We start from the raw sequence: 9,326 nt of genomic DNA, 5'->3' as shown, positions 1-9,326 counted from the left end.
GAGGAGGCACCTCCCCGCAGCGGGCGGGTCCCGCTCCCTAAGAGCTCTGCCCCCGGCGGCTGCAGGGCGCCTCGTCCGCCGCCACCGCCCTCCGAAAGGAAACGGGCAGCTGGGCGGGGCGGCGCGTTCAAACCGGGCGGGCGACCGTTAACGGCCGCCCCGGGAGGCACCTCCCCGCAGCGGGCGGGTCCCGGCGCTCCCTAAGAGCTCTGCCCCCGGCGGCTGCAGGGCGCCTCGTCCGCCGGCACCGCCCTCCGCGAGGGAACCCAGCCGGCACGGTGAAATTGCCTAAAGCGTTGCTGACGGTACGCACTGACGGACCGAGCTCAACACCGGGAGAGAGCCGCGACTCCCGCACCTCCGAGGCGCTTTTCCTCCTCGCCCCTCACCTACCTGCTCTCTGCAGCGATTAAGAATCCAGCTGGAGCTTAAAGAAATGAGGGTTTGTATATCATACACTCGACTGAATTTTCAAGGTAGAGGGAAAGACAGAGTCATGGCACAAACCAGGAAAACTGCTCCTCAAGAGTAATACACTTGATGCCATCCTCATCAGTAATGAAATGCGACGCATTATTGAAATTAAAGTGGAAACACCTTGGTATACAGCTGTGTGTTCTCTTCTGCTCTTTTGTGCAATTACTGTAATCAAGGTCTTACAAAACTGATTCTTCTTTACAATTTGGGGAGAAATTCACCCTGAAGCTGGAAACGAGACAAAAGAACTTCTGACATCTGCTTCAGGGGGAGCAGGAACAGACCTTCTGCCAACTACTAATCTACATATAAAAATAAATGTAAGTGGTAAAGTTCAGTTTCAATTTAAGCTTGTTTACCTACTTTGGCTACTGAAGACAGTTAAAGTATTTTAAGTGAAGCAAAATTGCTACTGTCATACATTAAAATTGGGCAATTATAATGAAGAATATCGAGCTTATCTTGCTGAGCAAAAACCAAGATTGCAGTAGAAAGTGAATGGATTAGGACTATGATTATTGACAGTGTTTTACTCACATCTGTGACACTGGTAAATCTCAAGATTTTATCAGTCAAGTACCCAATGTTGGGTAGACTTTTCTCATACTCCAGATTATTCTATGTTTATTTACAGTTCATCGAACTACACTACTAAAAAACTGTAAAGTTACTCTCAGATGTTACTTTTACAGTGAATTTGAAAATGAATTCATTTAATGTTGTAATGTAAATCATAATACATCATTCAAAAGTTACCTAAGCATCTGTCTTAAAAATGATATTTAGAAGACCTTATACAAATATCTGGGAAACATCTGGAATTATGTTTGGAATAATAAAAAAACCTCATGCTCTAACAAATTAACCATCACAGTTTAGCTGATAGGCACAGAGTTTACAATACTACATCAAGCTGTAATTGGTCTTTTTTGTGTGAAGTTGTTACGATAATACTAGCCTTAAATTCATATCTTTTGATATCAGTTACACCACTTCAGTTTTGAATATTTAAGTTTTAACTGAAATTTTTTGTATGCTATCAAGTTGAAGTTTTTCAACTTCTCAACCTTAACAAGTTGAAATAGTGCTTTCTATCACTGTAGTTCCGCTTGTGGCAGTACAGATGCTGCAATCAATTAAGTGCAACTTGCTCAAAACAAACAAGTCTTCTAAAAAACCATACATTTTTCAACTCTCATGGTTTCTGATTTTTGTTACAAAAAAAAAAAATGTTGGCTGTTGATTACTTTTCCTCCCTGAATCTAATTACAGCTTCTAATACATGTTCCTTATGATCATGCCTCTGCATACGCTGGCTTTCAGCATTAGTCCCCATAGAGGGTAGGTTGATAAAATTGTTCTTATTTTTGCTACCAAAATGGGCAGGGGAGAAAGAGGGATTAAAAACATAGCCGATTTTTTTCTCTCGATACTGGGGGAACATAAAAAAATATTTTAGTGACACTCACCTAATTTGCATGATTTTTAATAGGAATGTCATGTAGGATTTGACCTATTAACTAGTAGCTCTAGCACTTGGGAGAACATTTTTTTCTGAATGGGCCTGATTGCAGGGCCCAGGATTACAGGATTCCTGGGCGTATAGTTATGTTTTTGTCTCAGGGCATGGCACATGCCCTCAGCAGGGCTAATTGCTTCTCTCCCTTTTTGAACACAGCACTTCTGGATGCGTTAACCCAACAAGGCCTGCCTGGTCCACCACCTTCTATCCAGCTGAGGCAGGGCTGCCCACACACTCAGGAGGAAGGAGTCTGGTGTTCGGGGCTGGGAGCTGCCCCACTCTCCCCTGCCTGACTCCAGAACAGCTCCATGGAAGCAGCAACAAGCTCCACAACAGGCCCCAAGCATCTGCGCTGCCTTATGGTGATGAAAGGCAAAAGGCAGTGAAGGGACAGCCTGGAGGCAGCTGTAGCCCAGTGCTTATCCCTCAGGATGATGTGCACAGCTGCAGCCTACCCTAGCTGGGTCATGGTCCAAGGTGCATCAACCAACTCCATGCTAGGGACTGCCTGGGTCCTTCATCAGAGACAGCCCTTCTCACTGCCCACTCCTGGGCCACGCAGGACTCCTCCTCATGAACTTGACAGCTCTCTGCTGCCTGCTAGCCATCCTCAGCAGCCATGGGGCCTTGCTGCTTGACTTCCTGGGGCTGAAGCAGGGCAGAATGGCCATCTTCCTCCCACATGGCTCAGCTGCCCTGTTCAGTGCCAGCGCAGCAGCCACAAGCTTTAGTCTCTCTGCACTGAGAAAGCACAACCTCTGCACTGTGCAGCAGCTTCAGCCCTTGGGCCTCAGCCTTTGGCTCAAGCTGCTGCTTCTGTATCCTTGCTTGCACCCTCGCAGCCATTGCAACCAGCTCGAGCTGCACTGCCTTGGCACAGCTCAAACCTGCTGTGGCCCTTTGCCTTGCCAGGATCAAGCAGCAAGAGACAAACCCCTGCCCCACAGATGAAAGAGATGGCACTAGCAATGCACATGGCTTTCCTTCCTCACTTCAAGGAGAGACTGGACTACCCAAGGCGACATGTGCTGCCTTCCTCCAGGGGTGGAACTGAACCCCGGAGAGAGGAACATCTGCCCTTCAAGCAAGAAGCAGCTGAACCCCAAGCAGAGGAAAGCGTCAAATTAATCTGCAAGGAAACTGACCTCCAAACAGAGGAAGGTCTTTCTCCCAAAGCAAGCAGATACAAGCTCAACTGTCACAGAGGCTCCATATCATACAGAAGACAGCTGACTCCAAAATGGAAGAGAGATATTCCTTTGAAACAGGAAAGACAACATGAGAAAGAAGTTTCCTATGAATAAAGGAAAAGGCTGACATAGGGAAGAACTCTTCCCAGAGATACTGACTACATTCATTGCCTCACAAGGCCTGCTCCAGCAACTATCCAGATACCTCACAGTAAGAGATTTATCCAAAAAAACCTTATGAATTAGAAAGTTTCAGTAAAATTCTTATTTTGCCATAAAAGGGACTTAAGATGTTGAAAAACAAATCCTTCCTTAAAAAACATGGTTTGGAGAAGCATTAGGTCCTTCTTGACTTGAGAAGACTAGAATGACATCTATGTTGCTATGTCTGTGTAATAACCTGCTAAAAGATGTTTCTGCAATTTAAGTCAGGTGAAATATGAAAATCATAACAAGAACTGTTTTGAAGATGCTTAGCTAGTGCAAAATAGATATCCCACAAGTCTACAAACACAAAACAGACATAGCAACATAGATGTCATTCTAGCCTTCTAGAAAATACATAGGACTTAAAATGTCTTAAAAGTGTTCTTCTAAAAGAAGGTAGTGTCCTTTCCAGAAGGGATGCAGTAGCAAAGTGAGGGGAAAAAAAAGCCTAAGCCCACATACTGCCTTAACTCTAAAGTTGAGATAATTTAATTCTAAAATTAATTCCAAAATAATAGATATAGTTCCTTAAATAGCCAATTTCAGTTTAGGTTTGTCTTAGATTTGTGGAACCTAAACCAGTTAAAGATTATAACAGCACAGACTTCTTACTCTGGCTTTACTACCATGCTGGGGCAATTCTGCATATTGGTAATGTTACAGTAGGATTGAGAGCATATTTTACATATTTGTTTTGCAAATACATAGTCCAAACACAGTGTATTTCTTTCTCAAGCTGTGTTCCTTCATTATATATTCCATTTGACTATTCTATATGTCCCACAGTAGAAGTTTTGCTGACAGCATTCATTTGGTTTATTCACATGCCCAAACCATTCCCAGGGATAGATCAAAGAGGATAGTACAAGACTGCAGGTGCAAGGTATATTTTTTCTTGTTATGCTTGGAATGAGATAAAATATGAGTAATCCAGAGCTACTGCTAGTTATTTTCCTATTTTGCTATGTAAATAATCAGTACATCTTACATTGTTAGTTTTATAGGAGTTTGGGGTAAACCGGGGAAATTCCCCCTTTACTTTCTACAACCTTACAGTTTAATCCTTTCAAGCCAGAAGACTTAGTTGAAGTCACCAGGTTTTAAAAAGTTGCTTGCTCTGTCAAAACCATTCTTTAAATCATGGCCTTACCCTTAATTACAGGTGGACAGATCCCTGCCAATTGTGCTCATCCTGCCTGCTGATGGTACCAGAAACCAGAGTCCTACATTTCTGCAGATTGTTTGGTTTGTGAATTACCTTCCTTATCCACTGCCTCCACTTCTAACCCAGCTAGCAGTTTTACAACTTGGGACAATCTGCACCTATCACAAAGGTGGCCTCATCCATCTCTCTTGTGCTCAAGCAGCCACAGGGGCTCCAAGAACTAGCTGAAAACTAACCCAGAAAATAACTTGTTTTTCAGAGAACGGATCCATTGGCTGGAGGATTATGCAACATAATGGGTCATTATACCAGATGGGTCATTACTAAACCACCTGCTGTGGGTATGTCAAAATGATGAGAGCACATTTCATAAAAAGTCAGATGAACAGAATGTTTGCATTCACTAACAAATCAGTAATCCACTTTCTATTACAGAGATGTCATCTCAAACATTTTATTTACTATTTGAACAAGAAAAAGTAACAGTAAGCCAGATACACAAATCTTCACATCCAGTTTATTCTGCCCTTGTGCCCAATTTGTAGAAGAGGCTGCAACCACGTGTATGTTCCATTGTTAGCATTACGTTAACTGCACCACAGTGGCAAATCTTTGCAAATGAAGTTCTGGGAATAAGTATCTAGCAGAATTCTGCATCTAGCAGAAACTGCAATGGACAAGACAATGGGCCAGTGTTCAATGTGCACAGCTGACAGTCTGCAACGTACTAATGCCAGAGCCATTCTGAAAACATTAAGCTTAAGAGACAGCCCCCTTCTAACCACATTCATAGGGTCTGGTGCAGTAATAACCTGCTAAAAGATGTTTCTGCAATTTAAGTCAGGTGAAATATGAAAATCATAACAAGAACTGTTTTGAAGATGCTTAGCTAGTGCAAAATAGATATCCCACAAGTCTACTAACACAAAACAGACATAGCAACATAGATGTCATTTGTGTCTCAGCACAAATCCAGTAATCTGCAACATGCTTCGGAGGTTCACCCCATTAAAAAGAAATCTGCATTTCTGTATTTATACAATTCTAGAAATCTTAGAAAGCTATCATGTGGCAAAACACATAGAAACTCACAGCAGCTAAAAAATGAAAATGCCATATAGCCAAAATAAATGTGTTAGCAGGTCAAGGTTTGTAACTGAAAATATTATTAGAACAAGTGATACAGTTAGAGAAAATACAACATTTTAGGTGAGGAAAGCCTTCTTCAGGTCCACAGTACAACCAACCTGCAAACTAAGGCTTTGGTTCCACCACAAAAGTCTAATTGCTGGCTGCACACTTCTGGTTCATTATAAATACCTTGTCAAAGGTAGTAGAAAAATGAGTATGAACTGTGTAGTTGAGTGAAGGAGTCCGAATCTGTGACAAATTCCAAACAGCTTAAATGAGAAAGAGGTAAACTGGGCATATAGTTAAAGAAAAAAAAAAAATTGAAAGCTTGTAAGAAGGGAAGTAGCACAGTAGGATAGAGTAAGATTTTACTGTCACAATATTGCTCAGGCATGAGCCATGCACAGAACTTCACTGGTTGCACAGACAGCCACTTAAAAAAAAACTCTGAGGCTGACAGAGCACTCAGATTTTTGCCTTAATTTCAATGCCAAACCAATTACTATTGTTATCAGTTCCTCTTCTCATTTCAATATATGAGACAACTGTATTTTTCAGACTATGAGTCTGTAGCTGTCCATGGTATCAGACTACTCCCCTCCCTCCCCTACCCCAAGCTCACAAAGGTCTAAATCTGTTTCATGTTTCTTGACAGATGCTTCTCCAGCTCATCAACACTCTAATTTTTGTGGTGGTGGATGGGAACATATTGACACTTTACTCCAGGATCTATACTAAGTACACTGCAACAACAGAGAAGACCTCCTAGTAAACCACAGTGCCTGAAAGAGTTCAAATGGCACAGGCACTCAACCTGGGAGTAGTTTTGTTTCTGGGGTACCTGCACTACGTAATACAGAATTAAAAAAAATGTTATAATCCTTTCCCCCCTACACACCAGGACAGTCTTAAGGAAAAAGCTTAAGGAAAAAGCAGAAGACCAAACAAGGGAGCTTTTGACAATAATTTACAATATAAATAACTGGTGTTCAGAGTAAGAACGTATGTTGTTTTATACTCAGTTTTATGTACTTAAAAGAATTAAGAATTCAAGATGAAGCAACATTTAATCTGAAAAACTGCCGTTCTAGGAATGACACACTTGCTTCATACCATGATCTGGGGTTGCTGATATGAAGTCTGACTACTGACATCTGCCTTTCCATCAAATTACAAAACTTCTGTAATGCATTTACCAATAGTTGGCATTTTAAAGTTTCCCACATTTGTCATTTCCTAGTAATAGTAGCTTTCAGTGTTGTTTTATAGAAATTTAAAAGTATATCAAAGGTATTTACGTATGACAGTTTTAATGACAGCCTGAAGAAAAACTGTTTTCCTCAGCTTTGGAGCACACCAAACCAGCAGAATAAATCCAGGACCCCCATTTCAAGGGATTTACAAGCAAAAAATGGGAATTTCTTTATGGAAATTAAGTTTCCAGTCACTTTTCTGTAGGTATTGAAGCAATATTAACTCTTTCCATTAATTCTGTGTGCCTTCTGAATTTTACTCTGGCAGTAGCTAAAACTTACTATTAGGAAGAGTTTGTAAACTTTACACATTTTCTGCTACTAAGTTTCTTTTCATAACATCTATTTGATCCAGATGCAGGACTTCTGTAATTGTTCCCAGCCTTGTGATCAGCATTCCTGCCAGTAATTTGGTGACATGCATAGTTGAGGAAACATTTATAGTTAAAAGTGGTAAAGAGTCTACAAGTATTAATATGAAGACATTCTTAATTATAAAGCAGCAAAATTAATTTGGTAATTTATGCAACGTACTGTACGATAGGAGGAGTTGTTAACAAATACATACACATTTCTTCACTTTCAAGCAGAAGAAAGTCCTGCCAGTAATTTGGTGACATGCATAGTTGAGGAAACATTTATAGTTAAAAGTGGTAAAGAGTCTACAAGTATTAATATGAAGACATTCTTAATTATAAAGCAGCAAAATTAATTTGGTAATTTATGCAACGTACTGTACGATAGGAGGAGTTGTTAACAAATACATACACATTTCTTCACTTTCAAGCAGAAGAAAGTCACCCCCCTTTCTTCCTGGCACATCCACTGTTTTCCTTAGGCTTTTGAAATTGTGTAAGAGCAGAGCCCTGGTTACACACAAATCATCAGGTTCCCTTGCTCAGGGCTGGCTAAGTTGCCTTAGCCAGCATTTCATTTTACTTGAAACCCTTTGAAGTTCCTTGGTTATCTTAACACACTATCCAGAAATTACCATTTTTTAAGTCAGACCAGCCTGTTCCACTACCAAAACAGCAAAAGTAATCAACTTACTGGAATTGCTTGTGATCCACCAGAAGATACCATTCTGTGAAGATACCATTCTGTGAAGAAAGATGAAAGGTATGTCTCTGTTCAAGGTTCCATGCATCCAGCAAATGGCTCTCCTATGCTGAAAGGCCTCACACAATCAGGGGCTATTCCACTTCCAGTAGTGGGAGAGAAAAACAGGGTCAACTTCTCTCAAGCTATCCCTTTTGATTCAGCATACTATTCTTCCCTCCACAGAACTACTCCTCCTAGCTAAATCAGCTAATCCGACCCTAAGATCCTAAAATTCCAATTTGGTCCAACAATGCTGCTCCTTGGAATAAAAATCCTACCTGGAATAGCTTATACTATGGATTAACTTTTGTCCTTTTAATATCTTAAAGGTCTTTTTCTAAGTATCTGCTACCCTAAGTTCAGCTGAAAAGCTAATTTTCTACTTCAGAATCCCAAAAGAGTAGATTAACATACCACCTCACCTCCGCATCTTTGGTTATTTTTATTAGAATTGAAGAACAGTGACCACAGAGTTACCATCTGCATGGTTACAGATAATCTAAACATCACAGAGCAGTGTTCTGCTACTAAACAGCTTGAAAAGTACACTCGATGTCACAGCTTTAATGTTAAAAGGGAAACATCTGAGCTGCTTCTGTTGACAACCTAATTCCACTGCTCAATAAAGTCAGAGGCTAAAATTTATTAATCTTCACACATACACAGAAAATTAGTCTGTGGCTTCCATTGCAGCAATGCAAGGTTGTACCTGTAACTAACTCTGCCTTCTTACTTTCTGAAGTCTTAATAATCTGATTAGTACTCCTAAGGTAAGTCTTTTAAGTTATTTCTTGTTTGTATCACAAGCCTCCCAAACAAATCCCCTTCCCTCAGCAATGTAATTAATTACATTACCTCAAACTGCAACTTCTGGGAAAAAAGGCATTGGAAGAACTGGCTTCAGTTTTGCTCCTCAAGAACTCCGAATACTGCCACCCTGTGGATGCTGAAATGTTTAAGCTTTCCATATTTTGGTAACCTAACAGAATAGTGACAGGATCTGCTGTGAAGCAGGTGAAGAGAATTTTCCACTTAAAAAACCCACCAAAAACCAAACCCAACAATCCACCACCACTGACCATGTAAGAAAGTACAGGCTGCAGCTATAACAGCACCGGATTAAGGTAATTCTCTGTAAGTGTATCACATCAGGGAAAGTGCCAAAAAGAAGCATTTACTGGCAGTAAATGCAGACCTTTGCCATAGTGTTTTGGGGTTGTTTTTGTTTTGGAAACATCAAAGTTGGTACAAACATCGGTTCTCCTCTTACCCCAACAAGA

This window comes from Aptenodytes forsteri, unplaced genomic scaffold (genome assembly GCF_000699145.1).
Source record: "Aptenodytes forsteri isolate BGI_AS27 unplaced genomic scaffold, ASM69914v1 Scaffold299, whole genome shotgun sequence".
In the NCBI taxonomy this organism is placed as follows: Eukaryota; Metazoa; Chordata; class Aves; order Sphenisciformes; family Spheniscidae; genus Aptenodytes; species Aptenodytes forsteri.
Note: the sequence above shows the minus strand (reverse complement) of the source record.